Below are 12000 nucleotides of genomic sequence, written 5' to 3' on the forward strand. Positions count from 1 at the left end.
AAATAGAGCGGTTATATGGCTCCAGCTCCAGTATACCATTCTGAGGAGCAAAGGAATACAGGGGAAAGGAGTATTTCTATCTTCGGCAATCACATCTAATTGACTATAAACTAAAAATAATCAATGTCTAGTTGCAAATGTGCACTTCTTAGTCAAACTTAGAGTATCGATTGATTACAACTCATTCTGCAATGAATCACAGATCGATTGCATTAAATCGGATCTAAGTAACATGCCACAGACCTGGACCCAAGGTCGAAGACCGCGTTTTCGTGCTATCATGATTCTATATCTTTTACAATTTTCGAGGAAAGTTTAAGAAAGGTCCCCTCGCCTGGGTATGCCTACGTGCGGTAGTAGGTATAACCAACCCACATAGATGTCATTTTATATGCTACATTTGCAATTCCATCCCTGATTAAGCTTTAACCAAGCATTACTTTAGACCTTTCAGCAATCCCTGGTAACCATGGCAACTAGAGCACCGTTTGTTTAAATCAGAGAGCAAACCACGATTTCGTATGGAATCGAGACCCTTACAGGAGCGAAAGGGTACAACACGCCCAAAATGAGATTGTAGGATCTCGTTCTTCCCACTTAGGCTTGGAGAATTCCTCCAAGAATGAAGTAATCTTCATCAAAGCCGGGTTTTATTGAAACAAGAGGATGTTTTCCTTCGAGTAAACCAGTAACATGTGATTGCTGGTGATGACAGAACAATCATTCTCGCTCTTATACTGCTTGGAGATTCCTCTTAGGGACACATCATGAGAGAGAAACATTTTCAAAGATAATTTTTGCACTGAAAACGTAATCAATTTCATAGGCTATATAAGCTCTAATAGTGAAACAAAAATCGAACCAAAACGGCCGCGGTATTATCCTCGGAAGATTATAAACACTAAATAAAGCACTAGAAAAGTCGAAATTCGCAATATACGTGACCGCAATTAAAGTGGTTACGGAATGCTGTTGCTTCAATAGTTTGGAAACAAAACATTTTAGAGATGAAATAAATAACGCATCTCTACCTCCATTTCGATATCCAAATAGCAGTATAGTTATTGTGCGAATTAAAGCAATTCTTAGTTTTTCCTCGCTTGTTACGCTTTCTCGAAGATGATCTTGAAAAGCGAACAGATACGAAAGCAACATGAGCAAGGTGAAATCAAAGTGCGCTCGTGGCTGTCTCAACCTGCTCATACACATTAGTTTGCTTTAGTCTTATTATGATCCAATATGATTCGATGGATTCATTTATCTTTATCAGCTCTATCGTAATGAGAAAATGATTTTCCTCTCTTCCTTCGCTCACTCGCAATTTCTAAAAAAAAAAGATTAGTTTCAGACTCTACGTCTATAGGTTACCGTGATTTTGTCTTGGTAGTGTACTTTCAAGGAAAATTAACTTTTTTGTTATTTTTCGCTCGCTCGCAGATTTATAGCTCGACTCGTCAATCTTGATTTTAAACCATGTGAAGATCCACCTGAATGTTGCTGAAATTATTCGGTGTGTGTTTATTGGGGGTGGTAGTTTGCAACTAGATAATGATAATAGTGAACACCATCGACAATTTTTTTAAGGATAACCAGGTCCCCCTCCCCAATAGAAATGTTAGAACGACGCCCCTTTTCACTCTCCCTTTCTCCCTCTCGTTTTAACTTTATTTTCATAATATGGGAATGACATCTTACACCTTACTTCATCGCAACAAACAATACCTCCCGCGAGCGTTGATCAACCTTTTGACAAGCAACAGGAATGTCAGTCAAAGTTCGTCTAGTTTTCTCTGCAAAATAATGATATACATATAGAGAAGCAACGTAACCGATGCCATTATTTTCGCACTTTATTAACCTCACCCCCCAATTTTTTTTAAATTCCATTCATATTCATTTAATCTTAAGCTGCCGAAACTGGCAATTTAAACTGTTTTTAATTGCTATAGGCCTACAGTTGCTTTTCATATATCGACAGACATTATTTTATGACGGAGATGTTGATGACATCCCAAAATTTTCTTTTTAAGGGTTTCTCGTGCTTCATTCACCTGCTTGAGCTCTCCGTTTGTCGAACCATCCTCTTAGGGAAACTGAGATAACGTAATGAATACAATTACAAGCTTACACTTCCAGGTTTTCCTTCCCATCGCTGCGCAACCTTCTGGCATGCAACTCTTTACGACCACTGAAATATTTAATTGTCTTATTTAACACTTCTTTGAGATCTTGATATGTCTCGTTACTTTGTTTGTTGGTTTCTAGTCATTTATTTTGATATAGTTGATACCGATATATAACCGTGTCTAGAAATTATTCATTACGTTAAAACAACTGGAACGCACGCTTTGCTCGCTCGCTCAAAAATTAAGCATCATATTCAATTTAAACAACACTTGGTGAGCATGAACCAGTGGTGGAGGTTGTGAACTACGGATCGAGGGGTAAAACGAAATGCATGATGGTAGCAGATGAGATGACAGGAGAAGGAGAAGCTGGGTGTCAAGGGAGAAATGAAATTCAGGATTGGAAAGGTTTATGTGAAAGAAGACAAAGGTTAGACCATACCTCCAGGATGAGGCACAGAGGGTGGAGGAGGTCGGGGAAAGGTGGAAGAATGTGAGTTGGGCCTGGAGCACGTAGGTAGAGGAGGATGAGAGCGAAGAAGACAGAAAAGATGGATACATCGATGGTACTCAGTCAAACGAATAAGACAGACTTTAAAAGATACTCTCGAAAATATAATAGATCTACTAGAAACGGAAGAGCAAAGGAATGTCACATGACAAATGGAAGGACAGACAGGCTCAATACTCCAGGAAAAAACGAGGGGAAGCAAGATAAAGAATAGATATCTCGAAGCAAAAGAACATCTACATCAGAATATATTTTTCTCGTCCATCATTAGCACTTTGACAGGATTTGATGGATGTAAATGTTGTTTAAGATAACCTTGTTGGCGCCTGAGAGGTGAAGACCTTGTTAGATATCAAGGACCAAAGCGAAGAACGTTAGGGATGACAGTGATAAGATGCTGATAGCACCTCACATAACAAAAGTAAATGAATGTCACTTTTAAATTTACGTTTATACCCATGGCTTCAAGATAAAAAAAATGGCAAGTCAAACCCCAACCGAGTTAAACCATCCAATTATTTTTACAACAATTCGTTATCAATTTGGGAGTTTCAAATTTGCCGGATAACTTCCTCGACGCGTTTATCTAGCCATCATTCTGCGCCTGCCCAAAATTATGGAGTATGTTCTGCGCAAGCGCATAACAACAATTTGCCAAAAAAAACTGTGTCGTATTTTGCGTCCCAACAAGTATTTTATGTTATTTAAGCATCATTTGGCATTGGAACTACAACGTCAAAAGATTGCAGATATTTGATTAGATTGATGACTTTCGTAATATCAACAAGAAAATGAGTATATCCTCCTATTAGAATCGAAGAATTATGATTATTGGCAGGAAATGAGGAAATGGGGAGTCTGGAATGCTATGATGCTGATGTTACGGTCACACCAACACAATTGATTCCAAACCCGACAGATGATCATTAATCATGTCATTGTCATAGGGGCCTAATAGATTTGGTCGGTCCGAAGTTGGTCTAGCGTGTGTGACTGTGACATAACATGATCATATTGGCGACGGCTACAGCGTCATTCATAAGATCACGTCATTGTTATTCCAATGAGGATTGATGATACTGTTATTAATTGTATCTCAGGGAAGGAACATTGATTTACACCGGAGATGTGCAATAGCGATATCATTGGATGAAATTGACACCCATAACACAACAATAGCAAGAAAAGTGCAGTATGACAACTCCCTGATTGGTTATTCAAATGGCCAAATAATTTTTCCCCTACTTTTTGATAATAAAGAAATCACTTTCCTTTAAATATAGATCAAAAAGTGGATGCCTAGTCGAAACAATAAAGAGTCATTTCAAAGTATGTGTTTCAGGCCGAGTTTATAGGCGCCAAATCAATGACGTGCATAATTATACACATTATAATCACAACAGCAACAGCAAAAACAAAACGCGCCATTGCAATAAAGCAGTAGACTACAGAGTCCCTTGACTATCGAAGGCACATTATACAAGTACTCCACAGAGTGGATCTGACGCTATGTTTGCCTATAAGTTAAATTATTATCATCAAAACTTCGTTTTATGCAATTGACGTGACAGAAGCTGGTAAACAATGCTCATCTTGATAAAAACCTCACTTGTTTCAACACAGCAAAACTGTGGTGTTAACCGGTGTACATAGAGGACCACACCAGTTATTTTACACCGGTGTTAAATTGGTGGTTTTAGTTTGACACCTATAGGTGTTATTACAGCACCTTTGGTTGTTACATTTACACTCTTTGGTGTTATGTTCAATCTTTAGGGTGTAATTTTAACACCTCAGGGTGTGGTCCTCTATTAACACCAATTGGTGTCAGTTTTAACACCACAGTTCTTACAATGAAGAGAGTCATACATGTAGGGCAGGTCTTAAGAGAGTTGGTCTAAAAGGGATAGTCCGGACTAAAAATATATATATCTTAATACGTCGAGTAGAATTCACTGAGCAAAATGCCGAAAATTTCATCAAAGTCGCATAACAAATAATAAAGCTATTGAAGTTTAAACTTAAGCAATATTTTGTGAAAACAGTCGTCATGAATATTCATTAGGTGGGCTGATGATGTCACATCCCCACATTCAGTTTTCTCATGTTATTTCATACAATCGTAATTTTTTCATTATTTCATATTTGTGTGAATAATGTGTCTCCCTTATAACGAAATAAGTTGCAGCAATAAATATCTAATGCACTAAATCAGTTGTCAATCCAATTTTTCTAGGTCTTGGAGGAAAAAGAATCAAATAAACCTATTTTCATATAATAACATACAAAAGAACAAGTGGGGATGTGACATCATCAGCCTACCTAATGAATATTCATGATTACTTTTTTTCACAAAATATTGCTAAACTTTAAAATTCAATAACTGTTATTTGATGTCCAATTTTGATGAAATTTTTCGCCATATTGCTCAGTGAATTCTACCCTATTTATTAAGCTATAAATACTTTCAGCCCGGACCATCCCTTTAAGTAGGTCCATGCAGACTTAATGATACCACTGTGACATAATTTTGAAGGGCATAGCGAAAATTTGAATTTATGACGACTTTCTATTTCAATTTACAGCCAAACATCAGTGCAGAACTAAGATTCCCTTGTGAAAAGATGAAGAAATGAACAATCGAATAGAAAAGTACACAGATCGTCGAGTCAATAGATGTCAAGGCTAGACCATCCAGGTCAATGGCTTCATCAAGATATGTTCATACAAACAAAATAAGATTATCCAGATTACACACCGTCGTCAGTTTGACGGAATGATCGTTGACCATTGCTAATTCTGCAGGACTGGGTAAGTTCAAGCAAGTTGTCATTTCATAAAAAAAAACCGGTAGTAAACCTCCCTAAAATTTTCAACATGCAACAAGATCTTACTATTATTATTATGAACTTTTCCCGATTGACCAACCTTGATATCACTGATTAGTCTTGTCTAGGGCCTGAAATATAAAATGCAACCATTTATAATTTTGACGAGAAGGACGGGGTGGCTGCAATAAGATTATTCTCTTGAAGGAATATTATATGAACTCATCCTCGCCATTTCTTCCCCATGGATCGCGTGCTCGTATATCGTCGACGGAAATATTTCAGTATAGAGATGATAATTGAAATAGTTTGTGCATTGATCCCAGTCACAGATTATTTCTGGCCCCACTCCAAAAAGATATCTCCCCGCCCCTTTCCTCCCATAACCCCTCCCCCATCTCCCCCTGCTTTGTATCTAGCTCAAACCTTTCCCTCTTTTGATATATCGATTTTTTTTTAGGTCAGTCCCCAAATGAAAAAAAAATATGGAGACCTACAACGAATATTTCTCCCAGTATTATGTCTGAGCATGGAACATCAGCTCTGAACATCTTGGAGGCTAAACAAATATGAGCTGTTAGTTGCCTTATGCGATAGCATGATCAGCGCGTGTTTTGCTTTGAACATAAAATAGATATGCAAAATACTTTTCAGAAGCATCTGTTAGAAGTATGAATCGATATACGATCAAGAAGAAAACATAATACTCCTCCTTCCCCGATAAAATTTAGTAAATGGAAAGTTACATCTGTTCATCGTTTGCCAGATAGCATACTTTCTCTGAGAATATTGAACCCCCAAAACGCCTTTATTACTTGCCCCCCTGAACGTCCGTGCCATACCCACATGCTAACCATGATTTATTCACAAGCTAGCTCGTACTCGCGTGTTTGACTCTAATCGAATATCCACACCGTCAGCACGGCATATGACTATAATTCACTTAGAAACAATAAATACGGATGATGAATTGTGTATACTCTCGTAAATTATCATAGAAGTGACTACTTGAGTAGCAAGTTCGAAAAGGTGTTAACACATGCCTTTCGGTAATGGATGCAATTTATATGTGTATATACGATAAATCATAAAACGACCGCGGCTGGAAAATGCTATCTAATAAATCGATAATATCATACGAAGTGATTGTAGTAGACTTACCCCATGACAACCACGGGTAAACGCCCATTGGAGGATCCCCTTCTGGGAGAGCAATTCCCTGGGATGAGATAACCCGGTAAGATGATTACCCTCATCTATTCCTTTGGGCAACTATCCCTCTATAGGACAATACACCGGGCGGGCAAGTAACACATCTGTACTTGTCTTTTAATTGCCGTATGGGCAACTGTGATTCAATGCAACATTGTTAAAGGATAAGTCCACTCCAACAAATCTGAATTGAATAAAAAGAGAAAAACCAACTAGCATAACACTGAAATTTTCATCAAAATCGGATTTAAAATAAGGAAGTTATGATATTTTAAAATTTTGCTTAATTTGAAAAATAGTTGTATTCACATCCTGGTCGGTATGTAAATAAAAAACTGATGACATCATCCACTCACTATTCCTTTTGTATTTTATTACATGGAATATGAAAAATTCTAATTTTCCTCTCATTGTCATATGAAACGAAGTTTGATTCCTTCCTGAACATCTGTGATTATCATTGTTTAACATTTTATGGTTGAAACAAGTAGAATGTCTCTATTGTCAAATCTGTAAAAATTGAAATATTGTACATTTCAAAAAAAAAAAAAAACTAAAGAAATAGTGTGTGAGGGACATTATCAACTCTCCCATTTGCATATCACCAAGTTGTGCATAATTGTTTTGTGAAAAAGGCGAAAATTTAAAATGTCATAACTTTCTTATTTTAAATCCGATATTGATGAATTTTCATTGCTATGCTTCTTTGTTTTTTCTCATTTTATTGTCTCACCTGCGAAGCAGAGTGAGACTATAGGCGCCGCTTTTCCGACGGCGGGGGCGACGGCGGCGGCGGCGGCGGCGGCGGCGGCGGCGGCGTCAACATCAAATCTTAACCTGAGGTTAAGTTTTTGAAATGACATAACTTCGAAAGTATATGGACCTAGTTCATGAAACTTTGCCATAAGCTCAATCAAGTATTACTGAATATCCTTTTAGAGTTTCATGTCACATGACCAAGGTCAAAGGTCATTTAGGGTCAATGAACTTAGACCATGTTGGAGGAATCAACATCGAAATCTTAACCTGAGGTTAAGTTTTTGAAATGTCATCATAACTTAGAAAATATATGGACCTAGTTCATGAAACTTGGACATAAGGTTAATCAATTATCACTGAACATCCTGCGTGAGTTTTATGTCACATGACCAAGGTCAAAGGTCATTTAGGGTCAATGAACTTTGACCGAATTGGGGGTATCTGTTGAATTCCCATCATAACTTTGAAAGTTTATGGATCTGATTCATGAAACATGGACATAATAGTAATCAAGCATCACTGAACATTTTGTGCAAGTTTCAGGTCTCATGATTAAGGTCAAAGGTCATTTAGGGTCAATGAACTTTGGCCGATTTGGGGGTATCTGTTGAATTACCATCATAACTTTGAAAATTTATTGGTCTAGTTCGTTAAACTTGGACATTAGAGTAATCAAGTATCACTGAACATCCTGTGCGCATTTCAGGTCACATGACCAAGGTCAAAGGTCAATGAACTTTGGCCGAATTGGGTGTAACTGTTGAATTACCACCATAACTTTGAAAGTTTATGGATCTGATTCATGAAACTTGGACATAAGAGTAATCAAGTATCACGGAACATCCTGTGCGAGTTTCAAGTCACATGATCAAGGTCAAAGGTCATGTAAGGCCAATGAACTTTGTCCATGTTAGGTTTTTTTGTTGAATAACCATCATATCTCTGTAAGTTTATTGGTCTAGTTGACATAAGATTAACCATGTATCACTGAACATCTTGTGCGAGTTAGAGTAGTTTTCAAAGTCAGCACTGCTGCTATATTGAACTGCGTGATGCAGGTGAGACGGCCAGAGGCATTCCACTTGTGCCTTTAAGGATCGAATTTACACTTCAAATTGTAAATTCTGTAGGCCTACAGAAGAAAAACAATTTACTTACATGACAAATGAAAGTGATAGAAATAGTTACTTTTTTTCCTCACTATATAAGAAATGCGTGATTCTTGCAGAATTACCGGAAAAGTTACTGTAAACCTTAAATTTCAATAACTTCTTTATTTGTTATCATTTTTTGATGAAATTTTCAGCAGTTTTCCTCAACGAAGTTTACACTTTTATTTAGATAATTCAGCCCGGATTATCTTTTAAGGTATTACACTCGTACTCTATCAAAACGCATGATTCTAAATTGAATAGCAGGCAGCTGGATGGACCAACTGAAATATAACAATCCTCATTTTGCAAAAATCATTTATTCTAGATGGAAATTATTGCGCATCAAGTGCACCATGTAATTATCATGAACTATATCACAGGTGCATTTATATCATTTCGGAGTGAATGAATGTACAATAGTTATGATTGCCCTATTGTCTGTACAATGAATAGGTTGAATTCTATCATGGCAATGAGGTGTGAAATTATCAAACATTTGAAAATGTCCGAATAACGAAGCCATTTCGAAATTAATAAATTGCATGTCGTATGGGGGTGATTCAGTTCGGAATATATGATATCCAATTCACTAAGCACGAATTTCCTTTGTGACACCCCCCCTCTACCGTTAACCCTAGGGCATATAGGATGGGCTTATACCCTTTTCATTCAGCCTATTATGGTTTGATCATTTAGCCCCTCATAATTTGATAGTTTTTAGTTCAAATAAGTATATCGCGTGACAACAGATAAACATTTCAGCTATTTCGACCAAGATGATCAACACATTCCGTACTATTGGGAATATTGCATGTGTATGAACACATTTAAAACTATTAACAATTTACTCTTATCATAGAGCAATCTTTTGTTGATGATGTAAGCTGTAATTGGCATTCATTTTGGTAGACATGGAATTTCGTGACTGTCAATACATGTGTATCTTACTGAAGAAACTTTTTCTTAATTTTTCTTAAATCAATCATTAATAGATATACATCGCTTTATATCAATCTCCTACATGTCCTATAGGACCAATATTATGTTTCCGTGGGGGGAACAATGATATACGAAGGTATCGGCGACCTGCCATAACCCCGCTTTCTACTTTTCAGAATTCATCGGTCAAATGCGAAATTTATACTTAAAAGAAAAAAAACTCATGCAGCTGTTTGCTATAGTATATTGGTGATAAACTGTTCAAGTTTGAGTCTATGGTCTATAATTCAAGTCTCTGTTCCAACCCTTACCAAGCTATGAACAAAACAGTCTAGGAGTATAAATTATCTCAATACTGCCCATTTTCATTTTCTTATATTAACGATCATTATTTTTAAAGCATAAATATCGCGTTATAGATGACTTCTTTTTGTTACAGTTTACTTTTGTGAAAGGTGTGTATCTTTAGTCTGTTTGAGAATATGTGCCCACTGCTCCTTCCCGTTGACATGAATTTATTTACGACCAAACTCTTGGCGAAGGCAAATAATCATTTAAATAAAAATTAACAATGCTATAATGCATCGACATCTTGCATATTCAAGCTTATGTTATGCAACTTTTTTAAACTGTGGCTAGAAAATATGTGTTTAATAACCAATGCAACAAATACTAAAAACATTTAGTTATAAAAAAATCAACTTGATTTCAATATCATTTATTTGTGTCGAAGAAACCCTCAAAACGGGATTTAAAAAAAGTACATCTAGTGCCTGGAAATTTGTAATTGATTAAACGCGAAAATGTGAAAAGGTATTTTTGATCATTATGGAGTTTTATTTTTATTTTGTTTTAAAAGAAAATAACTTAGTTTGATGGCCTTTATTTCAGCCATTAAAATAAACTTGACGGGGCTACAATGTGGTCTGCTTATGATTTCAAAATAATGCGTGTTAAGAAATATCCTCCATTTCCTTTCCTTATGTCTTGTTTTTATTATCTTCTTAATATAATTATACGACTCTCCCCCAGCCGGGAATTAATCCTCTTCATAGCGTGTGAACCCATTTTAATTTTTCTCTCACTATTCTTTCTTCTTTTTGGTGAAAACTTATTAACGTCACGTGTTAAACATGAAGCTTAAAATAAAAGAATGGTGTCCCAGAATGCAGGTGTGCTTCCTGTAAAGTCAGACAACGGTTAGAACTCGGGAAAGAAATTGGTGAGCTACCAACAAAACCATTCCCAATGTTCCCCGAGTAGAGACTTTGAAAAAGCCCTTGAGAAGTGAGTGTCTCGCCTGTCATGCCTGTGGGCAACTCCGGGCCAACACGCAATTAAGGGTTTTCCCCTGTCTCATTCGACATGTTTGATAATGTGGTTTCAGGTTTACGTGTTCGTGTCTTGTCATGGACCTGCTTGTGGGATGGGGACCTATTCGAGGTAGGTTTATCAATATCACATGGACCTAGTCTGCTGGGAAAACCCTTCACTCGAAAATAAGGGTCTGAATTTGCAGCCTACTCATGCATGCCTTGTGTACTGAAGGCTCTCTCGCTCAGGTATGTGCTAGTCTTTGCGTGGAGGCACACTTGTTGATCATAGTTCCAATGAGGGTCTGTGCCTGCAGACTAACATGTGCCTTGAGACTAACATGGACCTACCATAGAGAATGGTGGCAAATAACACTCTAAATTACAGGGATTTAAAATAAGTCCAGATGGACTGTAGTTAGGGAGCAATCGATTTCTGAATTTAGTTTTAATCCTAAGGACTTGAATTTAAATCTCAAATGATTTGAATTTAAATCTTTTGAGATTTAAAAATGAATCTTAAGGATTCAAACTAAATCTGGAATTCGATTGGTCCCTAACTACAGTCCATGTGGACTTATTTTAAATCCCTGTAATTTAGAGTGAAAGAAGAAGAAAAGGGAACTTGCATAAATATATTCAATTTACCATTCTTGACAGATTTTTGCTTGAAAAAACATATAAACATACAAATTGATCCGTAAGCCTCAATGTTTTAGGATTACGAATTACAATAACAATTATGTATATTGGGCGCGTCGTGGTCTAGTGGTTCTGACTCTCTCCTTGCAAACAGAGTGTCGTGGGTTCGAATCCTAGCCATGGCGTGTTTTCCTTCAGCAAGAAATGTATCCACACTGTGTTGCACTCGACCCAGGTGAGGAAAATAGGTACTGGCAGGAGTAATTCCTAAAAGGCTGTGCGCACCACAATCGGTAGACTAGGTTAGCCGGGGAAATATAGGAGCGCCTTAAAATTACGTGCGCTATACAAATCCTACATTATTTTATTATTATTTATATATATACAAGAAAAAAAAGAATTATTTTCAAGTAAAGACAAACGCTGCGAATATTTTGAATATGGTCATTAAAGATATGTTGAATACATCCCTCAACATAATAGTTTTGTCACGTTGAATAACTCAAATGACTTTCT

This window comes from Lytechinus variegatus, chromosome 10 (assembly GCF_018143015.1).
Source record: "Lytechinus variegatus isolate NC3 chromosome 10, Lvar_3.0, whole genome shotgun sequence".
NCBI classification, from domain to species: Eukaryota; Metazoa; Echinodermata; class Echinoidea; order Temnopleuroida; family Toxopneustidae; genus Lytechinus; species Lytechinus variegatus.